At 41.8% G+C, this 18,189-nt stretch overlaps 1 long non-coding RNA gene across 1 annotated transcript in view; it reads right to left on the reverse strand.

The window, feature by feature from the left end:
- Positions 1-5,241: 5,241 nt before the first annotated feature.
- The window catches only part of LOC146352269 (uncharacterized), a 98,392-nt gene continuing 85,444 nt past the window's right edge, over positions 5,242-18,189 (reverse strand). The window contains exons 3-4 of the long non-coding RNA XR_014787346.1: positions 7,253-7,318; positions 5,242-6,209 (exon numbers count right to left, since the gene is read on the reverse strand). This is a non-coding gene — a long non-coding RNA (uncharacterized LOC146352269). The remainder of the gene's footprint in view (positions 6,210-7,252; positions 7,319-18,189) is intronic.

An 18,189-nucleotide genomic window follows, 5' to 3' on the forward strand; every position in this document is an offset into this window, starting at 1 on the left:
CCCCAAGGTCTCTTTCTTGGTCTGTCACTGCCAGTTTGGATCCCATCAGCATAGACTTGAAGCTGGGATTTTCTGCCACTACATGCATGACTTAACACTTGCTTACACTGAACAGCATTTGCTATTTTGATGCCCATTCTCCCAGTTTGGAAAGATCCTCCTCACAATCCCTTTTCGTTTTAATCACCCTAAATAATTTAGTGTCATCAGCAAACTTGGATATTCCTTCGCTCGCCCCTAATTCCAGATCATTTATGAACAAGTTGAAATGCATTGGTACCAAGACAGATACCTGTGGGTCCCCACTATGTGCATCCCTTCATTGGGAGAATTTACCATTTATTTCTGTTCTCTGCTTTCTACTCTTTAACCAGATACTGATCCATAACAGGCCCTCTCCTCTTATTCCATGACTGCTAAGCTTGCTCAGGAGTCTTTGATGAGGGACTTTGTCAAAAGCCTTTTGGAAGTCCAAGTAAACAATGTCTACCAGATCACCCCCATCCACATGTTTATTGACACTCTCAAAGAACTCTAAAAGGTTAGTGAGATATGACTTACCTTTGCGGAAGCCAGGTTGATTCTTTTTCAGCAGGGCTTGCCCTTCGATATGCTTATTAATTTATCTTTAATTATGCTTTCAACCAATTTACCCAGAACAGATATTAAGCTAACAGGCCTGTAATTTCTTGAACCCTTTTTAAAAATTAGTGTTACATTGCCCATTCTCCAGTCCTCTGGTACAGAGGCTGATCTTACAGAGATGTTGCATATTTTTGTTACAAAACAGTGTGATTACAGTGTGACTAGGTATTTGTGGGCAAAACAATAATGAGGAAGTCATAAGGGAAAATTTTTTAGGGATGTACGGATTCCCCACCATCCATTCCGGTGGGGAATCTGTGGGGGGGGGAGGCGATCCGTTCCTCCCCCCTGGAATCCTCACGAAGCGGCTCCGCTCTGAGAGAATTATGCAGAGCTGAGGGCTGCTGCTTACCTGCAACCAGAGCCCTCCGCCTCCGCACCGATCGCCATTTAAAAAAGAAATATAGACTTATATGCAAGATTCACGGCTCTATTTTGCATATAAGTCTATGGGGACATCCTGCCAATTGCCATGTTGTTGTTTTTAAATAGCGATTGGCAGGATGTCCCCATAGACTTAGAGCCGTGAATCTTGCGTATAACTGTGTAGACCTATATGCAAGATTCACAGCTTTGCTTTTTTTTAAAAGGCAATCGGCAGGATGTCTCCATAGACTTATACGCACAATAGAGCCATGAGACTTATATGCAAGATTCGCAGCTCTATTTTGCGTATAAGTCTATGGGGACATCCTGCTGATTGCCATGTTTTTTTTAAAATGGCGATCGCCGTGGAGGCAGCTGTGCCGTCCCGCGCAGAATCCTCCAGGAGAGGAGGTAAGTGGGGCCGATCCACCGTGGATTCCTGAGGCCAGATTCCAAAGAATCCAGCCTCATTTGAATCTGCGGCGGATTTCTCTAACATCCCTAGAATTTTTGTAGAGGAGGCTATAGGGATTGGACACTGCAGCAAGGAAGAGCAAGCAAGGTGGAATTGATAGCATGAATACCATGATGTATGGGTAGAATGAAAAGGTTCTAGGGAAAGTAAATGATTGGGAAGGGTCACATAAGACCATGACAACTACTAAGTGAGGAAGCACCACCCAGTCCACATGCCTTCCTTCATGTTCTGTCACTCCCTCTGCTGTTACCTGGGCCCACTCTACCTTGGAAATGTACTGTGGTGCTACTGTGCCTCACACACAGACGTGACACATAACATTACCTTCAATCTCTATCAGTCGGTCCAAGATTTTCTTGCCATAAAAAATGCTTTTTCACAAAGTCCTTCTGTGATGGATTTCCCCTTTACTGTGACTTCCCTGTGTTTTGGGACTCAGTGTGTCCTATACTTGTGGTCCTACTCTGGGGGGAAAAGGAGTGGCTTCAGCTGTGGAGAATGGTGCTGTGAAGAAGAATGGCAAGTTGTGTCAGCAAAGGCTGGGCTTGACAGGAATGGGTTAAAACTCTGCTGTCAACTTCATGCTTCGCTGACCAAGATTGGGGTTTGGTTTGGTTTGGTTTGGTTTTAATAGTGGTTGCTAATGCATACCTGTGGAGGTGTGAATCTGTGAATAACAGGCACACATTTCTGCTGGCTTCTCTCCTGCTCTCTCTGCCCTGCCCAGTGAACTGAAGAGTGAATGCAATGCTGCTTTCCCTCCCACTGCTTCTGATGAAAAATAAAAAAGTTTGGAATGTCTTTTCAAGCCTTCCCAAATCTTTCCTTTGTCCTTGTTATTTCTCTGCCTCAAGGAACAACTAGCTGAAAATGTGCTGATATACATATCTGCTCAGAAGTAAATCATTCTCTTCAATGAGGCTTACTCCTGAGAAAGTCAGCACATTGCTTTTGAGGTGACTTAAAAAAAAACCCATCCACTCCTTTGCACCTGCTCATGAGCTTAACGGGGATATATCTATCTATCTATCTATCTATCTATCTATATATGGAAGGGAACTTGATGTCCTGACACTCCCGCCTACATAGCCAAATAATGTGGTTTAAGATTAGGTTTGCCTCACAGAAGTGAGATTTATATCAAGTCTACACCATGTTAATTGGCTACATGTGCCATGGGAGGAGTAGATGCAAATTCAAGAAAACCCATTTTTAAATTACATCAGCACTGGAAGACACCTTCATGTGGATTGGGCCCTATTTTGTTTTGTTTTTACAATTCCGCTAACCATCCCCTATCAGAGAAGTAACTCACTGTATTGGCTAGGCCTCTTGGATTCTTTGGGATGAATGCAAAGGCTATTACGTTACAGTGAGGAGAGGAGGTTGGGAGCTAGTAGATTCTTCATTCATTTATTTTTAAAAAATATTTATATCCCACCTTTCTATGAACGATGCCCAAGGGAAAGAATGTGAGTGGCTGGCAACTAGGACTTATGTACAATCCCCAAGCGTGTTTAGCCAACTTGGCTGGAGCTTCCAGGTCTGAATAAGCTAAAGCTTAGGTAGAATCTTTTTATATATTCCCTGTAAGCTCCACCCTCACCCCATGTGACTGTAGTTCAAGCTGGGCTAGAGTGGGGCCCTTACTAGTCATGCAGGCTACAGGGAGGCCTTGCAGAGCATACACAATGACTCTGCATCACCTGTAGCTCATTTGGGACAGGGATAAAGTTTCCCTGACCTCAGTTAGACAAACTGGGGGACTTTATGACTCCTTTGCTCCCAAGATTCAGAAGTTTCCTTGAGCTGTAGTGCTAAGTTAGGGGCTGTGCTGTTCCTCAGACTGTTAAAATTAGCCTTTGGGGGCTTTTACACTGCTCTACCCAAGCTATGATTAGTGTCTAGGATATGTGAGCAAAAAAGAAGGAGATGGCATTTCAAGTGACAGCCAGAAACGTTACAAGCCAGGAGAGTACTCTCAGAAAACAAACTGAACACTTTTTTCATTTCCTGCTGGTGGAATCCTCCACCATTGAGGAGCTACAGCTCCCAGAGACAGATGATGCCAAGGAGCCATCTGTGTCAGAAGACCTGGGGGAGCCTGGGCATTCGGAGGAGATGACTGTGGGTTGCCCCCACAGCAGAAGGGGAGTTCTGCCTCTGAGGCAGATGATGGGTGAGACTTAGCTCCCCAAAGCATCATTGCCTCAAGAGGTAGGCCAGTAGGGCTCATTTGAGAGGATGCACTTGATTACAAAGGCAGACTCACCAAGAGGGAAGGACTCCTTGGGAGCAAGGCCATCCTCATGAGTAGGGGTTTTGCCAGAGGGCATGTAATGAACTGCTGAGCCCTTGGTGGGTCTCAGAAAGCTCTGGCTATATAAGCCTTCAGTTTCAGCCTAGCCATTGCTGGAACAATATCTTATCTTCAGCTCCAGTGTCCTGTATCCCTCACCTTGCCTTTGAACCTCTGTGCTACTGACCGCTAGGTGGACTAGAGGACTCCCACCTGACTCTGCTTTGGGGGCTGTGTTTCTGCTTGACTATTCTCCCATGTTTTGATCTTGGCTATGCCTCAAACCTCTCTTCTGGAAACCACCCTGCTTCCTTAGTAATACTGTGTTTTGACCCTGCCTGTATCTTGACCATCTCTGCTGTAGCCTGATCCCATACTTGGCTGAAACCTTTGTGTTTGATCATTTGCCTGCTTTATTGACTTGGTCATTGCATTTGTCCCTGCACATTCCTAGCATAGAGTCTGACCCAGCTAGAGCAGGAAACACTTGTGGAGAAAGCCTGGAAATTCTGAGCCAATTATGAATTGAGCTGAGGGGAGTTTCCCATTTCTATATACAGTAAACATCCCTTCCACCCCTGGGTCCCTGTTGCTTATACATAGATATTTTCCCCCACCTACTCCTCAGGAGCCATCACCCACATCGAAACCTCTTAAGTACCCAGCTGCTGCCTTGTGATAACACAGTCACTTGTCCCTATGCCTGGCTCTCCCCAATCTTATTTCTGTGTCTATCATCAACCATATGTGACATTTTCCCCAGCCCAGTGAAAGGGTGTGAGGAAAGCAAGAGATCAATGGGCAGCTGGTTCTCAGTGCTCCTGTGCTGTCATTGGCCTCAGAGCTCTCCTCAAACTGTAGAACAAGAGGATTGGAACTGCAAAAGGGAGGGTGCATGGGACCAACGTTGCAAGAGAGCACAATTTGTGAGATTGGATCACGAGTCTTTTTTTTGGTCTTAATTTCAAGTAAGTGTTATGATGGGGTTTACAATCAGATTTTTGTGAATAGATCTATCTTGGGTTGTCTTACCTGTCAGGGTCTTGGACTTGACAAAAGTGTGGTAATACTAATACCAGCCCGGGATATCTAGGTGATGTATCTCCATGGGAGCTAATGGTAAGATGATTGTTCTTGATAACTGGATCTTCCTTAAGTCTTCTGAATGGGGCAAAAGCAGACCTTCCTCCACCCCCTAGTTAAGGATGGAATCTAGGATAGAGTCAATGGGCAGTATCCAAAGGTATCACTCTGTCTCTGCTAGTTCTGTTGCACTCACGGAACCCACCACTTGTGCATTTGTGCTTCCAAAATAACCTTGGAAACAAGCAGAAACCCTGGAGAGTCAGTGTCAGGCCCAAAGGTTCATGGTCGAGTGGGGACTAGAACCCGGATCTTCCAAATCCACGTCCAATAGTCCAACCACACACTGGCTGTCTTATTCCATTTATGTACTCACTTTCTAAAACTTTAATAATAAACCATTCCATAACCATAGGGGGTGAGGCCAGTTTCCAACAGTGAGTCAAGCAATCTTTGCAGTGACCCAAAGACCTTGCAACAATAACTTAGTGGAGTGCTACAGACATCATCTTTGAGATAATTTAAAAAATCAAATTTCAACCTTATTCCCATCATCTGAAAAATAACAAACTATTGAAGACCAGTATAGCTAGATCTGAGGGCAGGCCCACAAAACATGATGTAAGTCTGTCTGCTGACACTGCATTTCCAACAACCGAAAGTGTACATCCCTAATATTTCATTTAGTCTAAGAGGTGTAATGTGCCATTTATGAAGAACCTTATAATTAGCCCCACAAGATAAAAGCAACATGAACATTGTTTATTTGATGAATAATAAATCTGGCCTCATATTTTATCCACTGTTAAGTATATTTATTAAAGCTCTCCACTTAAAACCAAAGGGGTGTGTGTGTATCCTAGTATTGTATTTAATCTAACATAAACGTTACAATGACTTGTACTGATGGCCTTGGACAATGCATCCAATGAAAGGGCATGCAAGATCAAGGCCTTAAACGCAGGGTGACCTGTTACTTCACACTCACTGCTGAGACCTTGTCATTAATTCTCTGCCCTTTCACCTCTATAGAGCTGCCATACACACTGGGGACTCAGCTAATCAGGGGCACTTTGTACATACACAGACATTCTGTCATTCCTGGCTTCCTGACCACCTCCTCTTTCTGTTTTCTGATTACCAGGAGCCAGTGCGCTACCATTGATATATAAGTTGCAGTCCCAAAGAGGAAAACCTAATGGTGTATTTGGGGGGGTGGGAGGAATCTTCTGATTTCAACTGTATTTCTAATTCAGATCAATAGACAAATGCATTTGATAGACTGTTAAAATTGCTATAAGTGATCCATTTCCTCTTCCAATATTCTTCTTTCAATATCTGAAAAACCAAGAAATGTGAGTTAGGTATTTTTTAAAAACTGACTCCGTTACAAAGATTATTCTTAATAGTGCCTAAGGGAGCTTGCCTTCCAGGGCTAATAAGGGGATTTTTTTTGGTCAAGATCATGGCAGGGGAGGACTCCCTGCATGTTGTGTTTGTGACACCTCCCACCCCCAAGCTGAGCAGTTATTAACAATCTAAAAAAATTACCACAGCACTTCAAGTGACACTTTTACTTTGGCCCTGATATTATGCCTTTGCTTGCTCAATTAGTGTACAAAACTCTTCCTCAGGCCTCTGCAGGCTTAAAGATGTAAAAAGATGCCCTGAGCAAGAGGAAGAGGAAAGAAGACCTTCTTGATGCAAATAGATTACATACTTAAGTTCAAGTTTCAAATATTAGGAGTATCAAAGCATAATGGAAGGAACGTAAATAAATCCAGCCACTGTTTGTGCCACCATAGCTAAAGTGCACCCATAGAATCACACTGCCTGACTTTAGTGGGACTAAATCAGCTTAAATACAAGTCATCCAATTGAACTGGGATGTGAATGAGGACGTGTGATTCCTTTGACACTCCGTTGGCACACAGCAGCTGCAGAAATGTTCAATGGAGTTGAGATGAATTGACCATTGCATATTCATGAATGGAATTTTGGTATTCATGTGCCCCTGATCAAAACATGAATCCAATTTCATGCAACACCTGTAGGAAAGGCTGCAAAATGAATGTGCATTTTGCAATTTCTCAACCACTTCAGTACCTCCGTTTACATCTCACCATTTGATGTGGCATTAACCATTTATTTATGGACCAGTGGATGGCTATGGCATGTTTGTACAATGGACCAAACAGTCATGAAAACCATGATGCTGAGGTTTGGAAATAGGTTGTCTTCCTGTACATACAAGCATTCACCTTTAGACCTTGCCTGGCTTGGAAATAAATTAAACATAAACTCATGATCTCAATCCAGAGTCAATTTGCAGATTAATTAATTTTCAGTTGTTACATTTTCAATACATTTTCAACATGTACCTCAGTAACATGTGTAGGCTTTGCTTATAAGAAGAAGTAACCACAGAAAAATTGCAAGATGTCAACCTGTGGAGAGAGGACCAAAAACATCCCCCAAATGTTGTGAAAACATTTCCAAAATTCTGAAATCAATATGTGTCCACTCAAATTTTTCAAACTCCAATCTTAAATTTTGGTTTTATAGGGACACATTGATAAAAGAACATCAAAAATGTGAAGATAAGTATTAAATAATAACAAGCCTGCCAGTTCCTTAAAAAAAAAACCCTGTGTTTCTACCAAGAGGGATTCAACAGTGGCAGTTGGTAATTTTGGCCTGCCCTGCAGGGTTTTTTCAAAAATGTTTCTTTCTCCCTATCACTTGTTGATCTGCCTCTACAACTGTATAAACAAATCTTGTCAGCCTGAAGTCTGGCTGGAACATATGTGTGAACTAGAAAAAAACATGTTGGCTAAGGGTTTGAGTTGTCACCCATGAAGTTTGAATGTTGGGCTGCATGGTATCACCCTCATCCCTCTCAGTGTTGTTGTATTAATTCGATTGTTTTTTGTTTTTGTTTTTTGTAAGATGCTTGCTTTTTTGTTTTTGAAGTACTCCACCCTAGGATCCCTTATGTAAATGAAGAGTGATTTAGTATTTTTTAGGTAAACAAACCAATAAGTATTGTATTTTAAATATGGCAAAAACAGAAACAGGGAAGAGGGAATGTCCCCTTACCTGAAAGAGTGAAAAGGTGGTGTCATGTGTTATCAAATAATGCAAGCTCAAGTGTTCCCAGCTGAAATCTTTCTTGAGCCCACTGGATGGCCTTAGCCAACCTAGGCTAGATCTACACTACTGCTTTATAGCAGTATTGAAGTGCACTGATAACTGTTGGGGCACATTACACATTCAATATATCACTTTTGTAGTGTTATTTCCTGCTTTTATTCCACATTATCCAATATACCACAACAACTGCCATTGTCTGTCCTACACAGTATAAATGCACAAGAGGGATATAGTGTTACCATGATGGGATTGTAATGATATGGCACAAGGTGTAGATCTGACCCCACTCTCTCTCAGCCTCATCCCACTATTTGCAATATAGGGGCAATTTACTGACCTACCTTACAGAGTTGTTGTGAGGGTTCCTAAGATAAAGCATGTGAAGTGCACTGAGCACTGTAAGGGACTATATAAATACTAAGAATTGTTATCACCATCGACCATAATGAACACAAATACCCATGTTTTCCAGTGATGAAAAATCAAGTGACCATATTATTCCAAAACACCAAATATATAAGAACATATAGCCATATTTGTAGCCTTCTATCCTACCATGCAACAGAGTACAACAATCCTTGCAGGCATTTCTTGAACCAGAGCATTGGAAAACCGAAGAAAGGGGTTTAATCTGAGTCAGGGATCACCAAGGCTTAGCACCAGAACCTAAATGGACTGCAGCAGTTCAGTCATAGAATATGATCTCTGAGCAAGAGTGGAGTGATTTTCATTCATCACCAGCTAGCCATAAACAGCCTTCATAACATATGTTGGAGATCAGGGAATAGACCTCCCGGGTGGAGAGTTAGGGCTTTTCTATGTGAGGCATTTATTGTGCGCTCATCAGTCCCTACTCACAATTGTTTATGGGTTCTTTAGACAACGTTGTGACCTTCCAGTTTCACTTCTGTGTCTAAAGAGCACTTTCAGTGAGTTTTTTGTTTGTTTGGGGGGGTGGAGCTGGGAAAGTATATAATTGTAAAAGCAAAAGAAAACTTTTTTTTTACTTGTGTATTTGCACTATTCTGCTATACCATAGTGCCACCTAGAGGTTATGTAACAGAAAAGCAGGAAAGGAAACACTCTCGTGTATTGCTTGGATCTCAGTTTTGTGATCCAAAATCAGGTATTCAGGACAGGAACTTGGTAGCACTTCAAGAGGGCCAAATTCATTGTCATTTTGGTGGCGATTCACTTTTAAATATTTAATTCTGCCCACTCGCCTCATTTTTTTTTCTTTCCTTTTTTCTGGGCCTTCATATCTCTAAGCAGAGGCCAAGATGTAACCAGGAAGGATGCTGTTCAAGCAACTCATGTCTCCACATTCAAGGCAGCAAAAAGCATGGCCAATGGTTGGGGATGATGGGGTTTGTAGGCCAACCCATTTGGAGAGCAGCAGTTTGGGGATGGCTGGTGTAGGTGGTTATCTGGGGCTCTCTCCAGTCAGCCCACTGAGAAGCCTAATCTAAAAGGACAGGTGAAGATCAAAGGCAATTCCATGAAGCTCGTAGGAACCTGGGCTGAGAGAGAACAGAACACCCACAAATGGGAAGTCACAATAGGATGAAAGACATCTTGTAATGTGACTCTCTCTGCAAAGTCCCCCTCTTCCTCCATGCTGGCTCTGGACAAGGCGATAGCAATGGGAAAATGAAAAAAAATGACTGATACAATTCTCTTGAATTGCTTGTTGTTGTTGCTGTTGCTGCTGTTGTTAGGGTTGGGGTGGATACAACGTATTTACAGAAGAGTTTGCCCTGGAACCTAAAGATATCTATTGAGGATAGATTTCGGTTTTCATTATGTGAGTTTTATTATTGTGCTGTTTTTATTTTTATTTTATTTTTTATTTTATTTATTATCGGTTTTCATTATGTGAATTTTCTTGTCACATGCCACCTTGGGAGGCCTTCTGCCCTGAAAGGCAGCCCAGAAATATTTTGAAAAAATAATAAATAAAGCCCCTAAATAAGGTAGGCAACCAAATCAATGAGACTTAAGAGTGTTTAACTTTAGATCTAAACTATATGGCATCACAGTTAATGCAGATCTAAAGGAGCTCATACTCAAAGGAGAGTCAAAGAAACTGAACATGAAATTGTAAATGTAAGTTACTGTCCAACTTCAGAGCTTGGCTGGGATAAAAGGATGTACAGACGCAATCTCGTAAATGGGAATGATCCATAAATTGAATGGTTCATCAATAATACTCCAGACAGTATTATTTATAAATACAATGTAGAGTAGCCTACAGGAAGGTTTTTGAGCACACGGAAAGACTGTGACAGAAGGAGGAAAGTCACTGGAACCTCATGCTAATGGCCCAACAACTGTTCTATTTTTTCTCTTCTTTTGTGTTATTTTAAATGCTATTTTCCTTCAACACCCATTCCCTTTTGTACAGATAGGACTTAATCCTAGCCAGGGCTTTCCCTCTCCAACCTGTTTTAAATGTCAGAGCTCTGCACTGGGGCAGATGAAATAATCATACTGGAGATTATTTATTTATTTATTTATTTATTTATTGAATCAGTGACATGTTTCCCATCACTACTTGCGCTTTTTGGTTTAGACTTCCAAACAAGTTTGAGACCTAACACTCACTTCAGAGATGAGGCAGTGCATGCAAAGTACGTGCACTGTCACAGTATAGTGATGCATTGGCTTGAATGTTATCCTTTTGGTGACCAAAAGCAGCCTTTCCCCAACCTGGCACCCTCCAGATGGATTGGACTATGATTCCTACCATCTCCAGCCAGGACAGCCATTGCTGGCTGGGGTGATGGGAGCTGTAGTCCCACCTATCTGGAGGGTGCCAGGTTGGGGGAAGGCTGCTTTTGGTCATTGACATCAAGTTAGCAAAGGCCATCCCTGCCACCCTGAAGCAGGTGGTGGTTCAGCCCCTGTTAAAGTAACCTTTAGACCTTGCTGGCTTCGATAAGTATAGGCCAGCCTCAAATTTACCATTTCTGGGCAAGGTGCTCAAGTGGAAGCACGTTGTTCAGAATGCAAAGCATGTGCATGGCAGAAAGGGCCATGGCTCAGTGGGTAGAACACCTGCTTTGCATGCAGAAGGACCCAGATTCTATTCCTGGCATCTCCAGGTAGGCCTGGAAAAACCTCTGCCTGAAACCCTGGAGAGCTGCTACTAGTCAGTATCAACAATACTGGGCTAGGCGGACCCATGGTCTCACTCATTATAAGCCAGCTTGCAAAGAGGTTGTCAAATGTCAGACAATGCCAGGTGTTTCTGGATTGCTACCCAGAGCCCTTTTCTATCTAGTTTTAGGCCTGGTTTTGCCACAGAAATGACCATGGTTGCACTGCTTCATGACCTACACCAAGAGAGACAAGAGGAAGGTGACCTTGTTCGTTTTCCTGGAGCTCTTCATAGCTTTCAGTACCAACAAGCCTAGTATCCCCTGCCAGCCACCACAGTGATTACCTGTGCTTACACTGGGCCAACCATCCACTCAGTAACTGTGCTCTTACATGGTGCTGGGTTCAATACCCTGCACCACCACTGCCACCACCGAAAGCCTCAAGATCGTGCAGAAGGCCTGTTCCCTCGTTATTGCCATGCTATAACAGTTGGCAGGTTTTGCCTAGTGAACCCCCTCACTGGATGATGCCTATCCACTGCTTTTTAATATCTACATGGAGCTGCTGAGAGAGATTGCTCTCTCCCTGGACTAGCAGGATTTATGGGTTACAATCTGGCAAAAGAAATAAAACTATTAACGTTGTCTAATGGAGGGAGGGGGTCTGGGTTTTTTTTTAAGTTGATTTGGGAATGAATAAAGAGAGAGGCTGTGTCAGGAATGAGAGAAGTATGATCGTTTTGCTGAAAATAAAACACCTAAGGATAATGAAGCTAATAGCTAATTAAATGAATGACAGCAATAAGATATACATTGAATGACTGGTCAGCTCTCTCCCTGACAGAGACAATTTAATTACATTTCATTATGATAGCATCAGCACTTGCTAGGCTGTAGTTAGGAGGCTGTCAGTTCCATTTTAAACCATGGATTTGGGTATTTAAAATATTGGCCCATTTCAAAATACAAGAGGCTGAAATCTGGCACATTGTCTAAATTGACAGCCAGATGCAATTTTGTCTCTTTCCCCAAGAAGAGAGGTGGGGGTGAAGTGGTATGGTGTGAACAGGGAGGGAAACCATTCTTTGGAACTATCAAAAGCAAAACAACTTTCAAGACATTTTCATGTGTAGCATTTCCCAGCTCTGAAAGCATTACAATTATTATCCAGCTTAAAGCTGGATTAAATGTTTGTGTTCATTTCTTAGAGTTCTATTTGCCTAATATACTTGGGGGGGGGGGGCTTAAACTACGGTCTAAATGGGAGCTGGCCCAGGCTTAGAAACTAACAGTGCTTTTTGCTAAACTTTCTTGGAGAGCATAGGATCAGTTTTAAGATCAACTTGTTTCATTGATGTCTGAAAGATATCCTTCAAGGTTTTTGTGTGTCATTTTTAAGATGGGAGAGGTAGTGAGCACTGTTAATGAGCTGTGAGCATGGCCACAATCCATTCAGATGTGTGTGTTTGTTCCAATAATATATCCAAATTGCCTGCCCACCAAAAACAAAACAAAAAATGTCCAAAATATTTCACATGAAACTCAGCTGGCAAAATTAACACTTGACTACACTACCACATCCTTAAGGAATGGCCATAACTCAGTGGCAGACTATGTGCTTTGCATGTAGAATGAACTACATCTCCATCGACTCCAGGCAGGCCTGGAAAAGACATCGGTCTGAAATTCTGGAGAACTGCTGCCAGTCAGTGTAGCTTTTCCCAACTGAGCGCTCTTCATATGAGTTGGACTACAAGTCCCATCATCCCCAGTCAGCATAGCCAATGGGCATTGTAGTCCAGCACATCTGGGGCCTGCAAAATATCCAGTTTAGTCCAACACATCTGGGTCCATGTACTTCAACAGATCTGGACCCTCCAGAAATACCCACTTTAGTATTGACTGCACCAGCCTTCACAACCTGGTCTCCTACCAGGTTGGGGAAGGCCAGTGGCTCCAGTTTCAGTGGGGCTGTGTATCCATTCTGGATTTCAGTCAGAACCAGCCAGAACTCTAAAGGAACCATCCAAGGTGGTGAACCTATTTGGCAGCTAGGGTTCAGCATCTTGGATAGCTCCTTTAGAGTTCTGGCTGGTTCTGACTGAAACCCAGAATGGATTTACAGCTCCACCGAAATTGGAGCTACCAGCCTCCACTGGGGTGTAGATAATACTAACCTAGATGGACCAGTAGTCCAACTTGGTATAAGGGAGCTTCCTACAAATTGACCTTGGCAGTGGGCAATAGAAGCTGAATGACAGCAACTAGAGGAAGACAAAATGGAAAATAATACCTAGCAGCACGTTACCAGTGCAGAAAAGTACTTGGTGGTTTAATATGAATTCATGGTGTTGGTATCTGGTACTTCAATCAACAAAATCCATTGTCAATCTTCTGTTAAGTGCATAGTTAAAACATGCTCCCAGAAAAGAAGTAAAGGCTGCCTCTAAATACCACCATTAATATCTTAAACCTGAGGTCTGGAAAGACAGACAGACAGACAGACAGACTTTGGCACCCTGACTTGCCTAGTTCCTGTGTACTGATTTTATACAAGAATTGAAGCATCATTCAAGACTATAATGGCAGCATTTTTACAGCTATAAACTCAACCAAAGTATTAACAACAAGTTGGCAAGTATGAAAATCACATGAAAACATTATTTTGACAATTTTATCTAAGTAAAATAGCCATTGACTAGCCATTGTTTACTTGACTAAGTAAAAAAGCCATTGACTAGCCATTGTTTCTTTTCCAACTCCTGATGTGGATAGCAACAAGGAAACCTTCAAGAAGTTGTGCAAAACTTAAAAGCTTGTCCTTAGCTTTGTCGATATGTTAAAAATATAGCTAAAGAAATATCTGTGCTTCTAATAAAAAACAACAGTGAGGCCAGTTCTTGATGTTACATATATTTCCTTTTACAGTTTTCTCATGTTAACCCAAATTACGTAACTAGTCTAAATGTCAGATCTGTGAAAGCCTATTAGATTAATACATTTAAGATTCATTGTACAATCAAATGTGCAATTAGTTGCTGTTGTTTTTTTAGATCAACCTCAGTAAAAACTGGTTTCTAATGAACTCTGTCTCCTATATAATTTTCAGACTGACTTTTCTTGTATTGATTACAGGACTGAATATATTTTTCTTGGGGGCACATTTGCCAGAGAGAGAGAGAGAGAGGTGTGGAGAACCTTGAAACTAAGGTTCCAAGTGGGGAAAGTGCCCTTTTTTTGCTCAATGTCAGTAGTGGAATAATTGCCACTTAATCATAGTGGAATAATCATCATCTCTTTATCTAAGGCCAGTAGTAGTATAGCAGGAACACTGAAATTGACATATTGAAAGAAAAAACACTTTTCAAGCAAATCTCCTTAACCAGCACATCCACTGGGTGGTGGTGGGGGGGATGAATATGCTTAAAATGATGGCCATGGTACTAAGCTTTAATGATTGCCTTCTCTCTGACCCTAAACTGGGCCTCTTGAGGTGTAGTATTTAATACGGATACCAGGGACAATATACCTTCTCACAATTAATAGAAAGTGCTGTTTTGTAATTAAAGGGTGAAGTGGGGCATGATGAACATATGGAAAAGGAGACCCTTAATAAGTGATAGAGCCTTCAAAAGAAATTGCTAATTAGTATGCATTTGATGTGTACTATACCAATTTTAAGACTTTGCCTTGAATAAATTGTTATGTTGGGTGTTCGAAGGAGTGGTGAGATTAGCATTTACAAAGGGGGCAATTTTCTGTCTTCTTGACTCTGTTAAATGGAGGAAATAACTTTCAAGACTGAAGCAGTAGTTAACCCATCAATCACGCTCACAGCTGGAAACTGGGGATCCCAAATGCTGAGATGAGTTAATCCATCAGTTAATAAGTTCATAGTGGCACCATATGGCGCGGGTCCACTCCACATGAGGGCAAGGACAACTGTTTACAGAGCCACGCTGCTTTCTCAGGTACCTGTAGTACAAACAGCTGAATACAGGATCTTTTGTTCCAAAGGATCAATTTACTTTACATAGTAAATTGACTGAACTGATCAGTCCAGAGCACATAATTGTTGGCTAATCCTGTGGAATCATGTCCTACCCATATGGAAGGAACAAAAGGATGCTGATGGCAGTCAGGTTTCTTGTTCTGTCCCTAAGGCTATTTCCCCTGGACATGAGAGGCACTGAATAAAACTGCCAGTAAGTGAATACCTAATCTGTGCTCCTAATCTAACCTAGCTTTAAACTCCACTGGTCACAGAAGACCCAGGAAGGCTATTTTTAAGTGTCTTTAAAATACCGGTGTCATTACTAAGAAAACCCAACAGAAGAAAGCTCAGCCCTGTCTTGTGAATGGATTTGCATATACAGTATACCAGGATCTCACTCTTTTTAACTTCAGTGGATGAATGCGTAACGACACATGCCTTTACAAATCAACTCTATGGCATTTTCTTATAAATTTACATTCCCCAAGAGCCATATTGAGATATATTTCAGAAAAGAAATCAAATGTATAAACCAATCAATCAGGCATTTTAGTTGACATTCCTGAGCCAGAATAAGTGAAGGTACTTAATTTATTGCCATTGAAACTGATCATCTTAAATCTTGGTCCTTTGGTTTAACTGGGTTGTGAATATGGCTCCCCACATCCGATTTTTGGTTGAAGCTTCTGAGTAATGTGGTATACAGTCAGTGGAGGCTGGTGGCTCTGATGTCAATGGGGTGGTGAATCTGCTCTGGGTTTCAGTTAGAACCAGTCAGAACCAATTCTAAAGGTTCTGATTGAAACCCCAAATAGATTCACTGCCCCACTGACATCACAGCCACCAGCCTCCACCCTGTACAGTAGTGTAGGTAGGTAATTTTAGACTCTGGATTTAATGGACATAGTGGAGAGCTTATTTCAAAATGTGGTCAGCTAGTCCTGGTCATTCTGGTGAGTGGAGGTCCAGATTTCTGCTCCAAATCCCACCCTGATGGTACTACTACAGGTATATATTTAACTATTACAAGTATACATATTCGTAAAGCATCATTCCAACTGTCTATGATTGTTTGTGAACTGGTAGTTCATCATTCCACATCTGAACTCTCCCTTTTTTATGACAGACAACTCACTCTGCTTTTAAACAGATACTTTATGCAGTAGTTGCCTTTTGCTTTGACTACAAGGAAACCATGAAACAAAAGAGAGAATGTGAGAGACATCTCAAAACTGTGAGACATGATTTTACTCAATTTAAATTGTGCTTCCTTGAGGCAGCTGTATGTTTGTATGAGTCCCTCTCATTAGAATGCCTTCCACTGCATCTTTGGAGAGAAATTGTCAGTATGCTCCAAACATATCTATGCAACTTATTTACAAAATGTGTAAAAATAGTCAAAGAGATACTGATTGATTTACTAAAAAAAAGTCATCCTGCTTTTAAATCTGGATTACCAAACTAGCATCTAAAAATTAGAATAGAACAATAAGTTTTAAAACAAGTTTTAAAAACATGTACAGAATACAAGGTCAGTAGAACACTACTGACTGTAATCCTATACATGTCTACTGAGATGTAACTTCCATTAAGATCAATGGGGCTTATTCCCAGGGAAGAGGGTATGGGATTGCAACTTGACAGCACAATCCTATGCATGAGTACTCAGAAGTAAGTCCCACTATTATTCCCAGATAAATGTGTACAGGATCGCAGCCCAAAATACTGTCAAACAGCAGCTGAATATAAAAAAGAAGCAGTCACCCTGTTGCCTAAATCTTATCAGGTAATATTCCAGGTGAGCAGCCCTGAGGAGGATATTAACACAGGAATGTAACCAGTGGAATTTTTGATTCCCCCATCCCCTTTTGAATGGCAGACCTCCACGCCATATCATCATAAACTGCTGTTAAAACTAGAGTTGTGCTGAAAATTGCTCCCATATATTATGTTTTTTTACCATTCACATTCAATTTGACATTCAATAGAAAAGAAATTGCTTTTGAAAAGAAATTCCAAGGAGAAGAAAATTTTGGAGAAATTCTCATGGGCTGGTTTTGGGGTTCTTGTGCTTATTTATTAAGTGGCCAAGGAGTGTACACTAGTGTCCTGTCTTTCATTGTACAGTCATCTCTCTTGCAGCCTATAACCTCCTTGGCTTCCCACACTTCAATTAAAGCCCAGGGATTCTTCAGGTCAAGAAGCACAGGCAGCCTGGGAAAGGAGTCAAAGCAATGGAGAGATGTATAGTAGAAATACACACAGCACCCTTAGCTACCCTGCAGTGACAAGGCAAGCTAAAAAACATTACCAAAATAAATTCAAAATAGAGAATGCCCTGAGAATGAGGTAGGGAAATAGAAACCTCTTTCCTGGAGGAAGAAAAGTTTCAGGGAATTAGAGGACCATTTTTGGCTCAGCACTAACACCATCTCCTTCCTAGAGCAGGAAAGAGCACTGCCGCCCCCCATACAGGGCTTTCAGGGAAGTAGCAGTATTATAGCATCTGCATTAGAAACAGAATGGATCCACAATCATCCCCCACAAATTTAGCTTTTGGAAGATGCTGGAGAAGGTGCTGAACCCTGAACAATGACAAGTAGAGCTGAGCCAAAAAAATTCAGAACTTTTTTCTCAGAAAATTTCTGACAGTTTTCTCTTTTCAGCCCCCGCCCCCTCTTTTCAGCCCCCTAAAAGGCCACTTTGTAGAATTTTCTCCAAATGTTTTCATTTCTTTTGTGGTGACCTCCTTCCCTCCCCCCCACCCACCATCAAGCCTGGGAACAAGGCTAGGTATGGGGCACTTGATAAGAGGCAAAATGGGGGTCAGGCTGCCAACACAACTGATGCTGTTACTACTTGCAGTGGGACTGCAAAAACCCAAAAACCCCAAAAACAAACCCTTAGCAGAAAAGAAAGAAACTGCGCTACAACCCTGTGCTACAAATGGCAAGCCCTAGCTGTGACAAACTGTAGGAGAAATAGGGGGCTTCTGGTTTTAGAAATACAAGTCCACTTCCTCCTTAGGCATGCAGAACTAGTTTTGCAGTTCTTTCGATCCAGGTCAAGA

Source organism: Heloderma suspectum, chromosome 2 (assembly GCF_057233095.1).
Source record: "Heloderma suspectum isolate Gila_16-S chromosome 2, 16-S_ref, whole genome shotgun sequence".
Classification (NCBI taxonomy): domain Eukaryota; kingdom Metazoa; phylum Chordata; class Lepidosauria; order Squamata; family Helodermatidae; genus Heloderma; species Heloderma suspectum.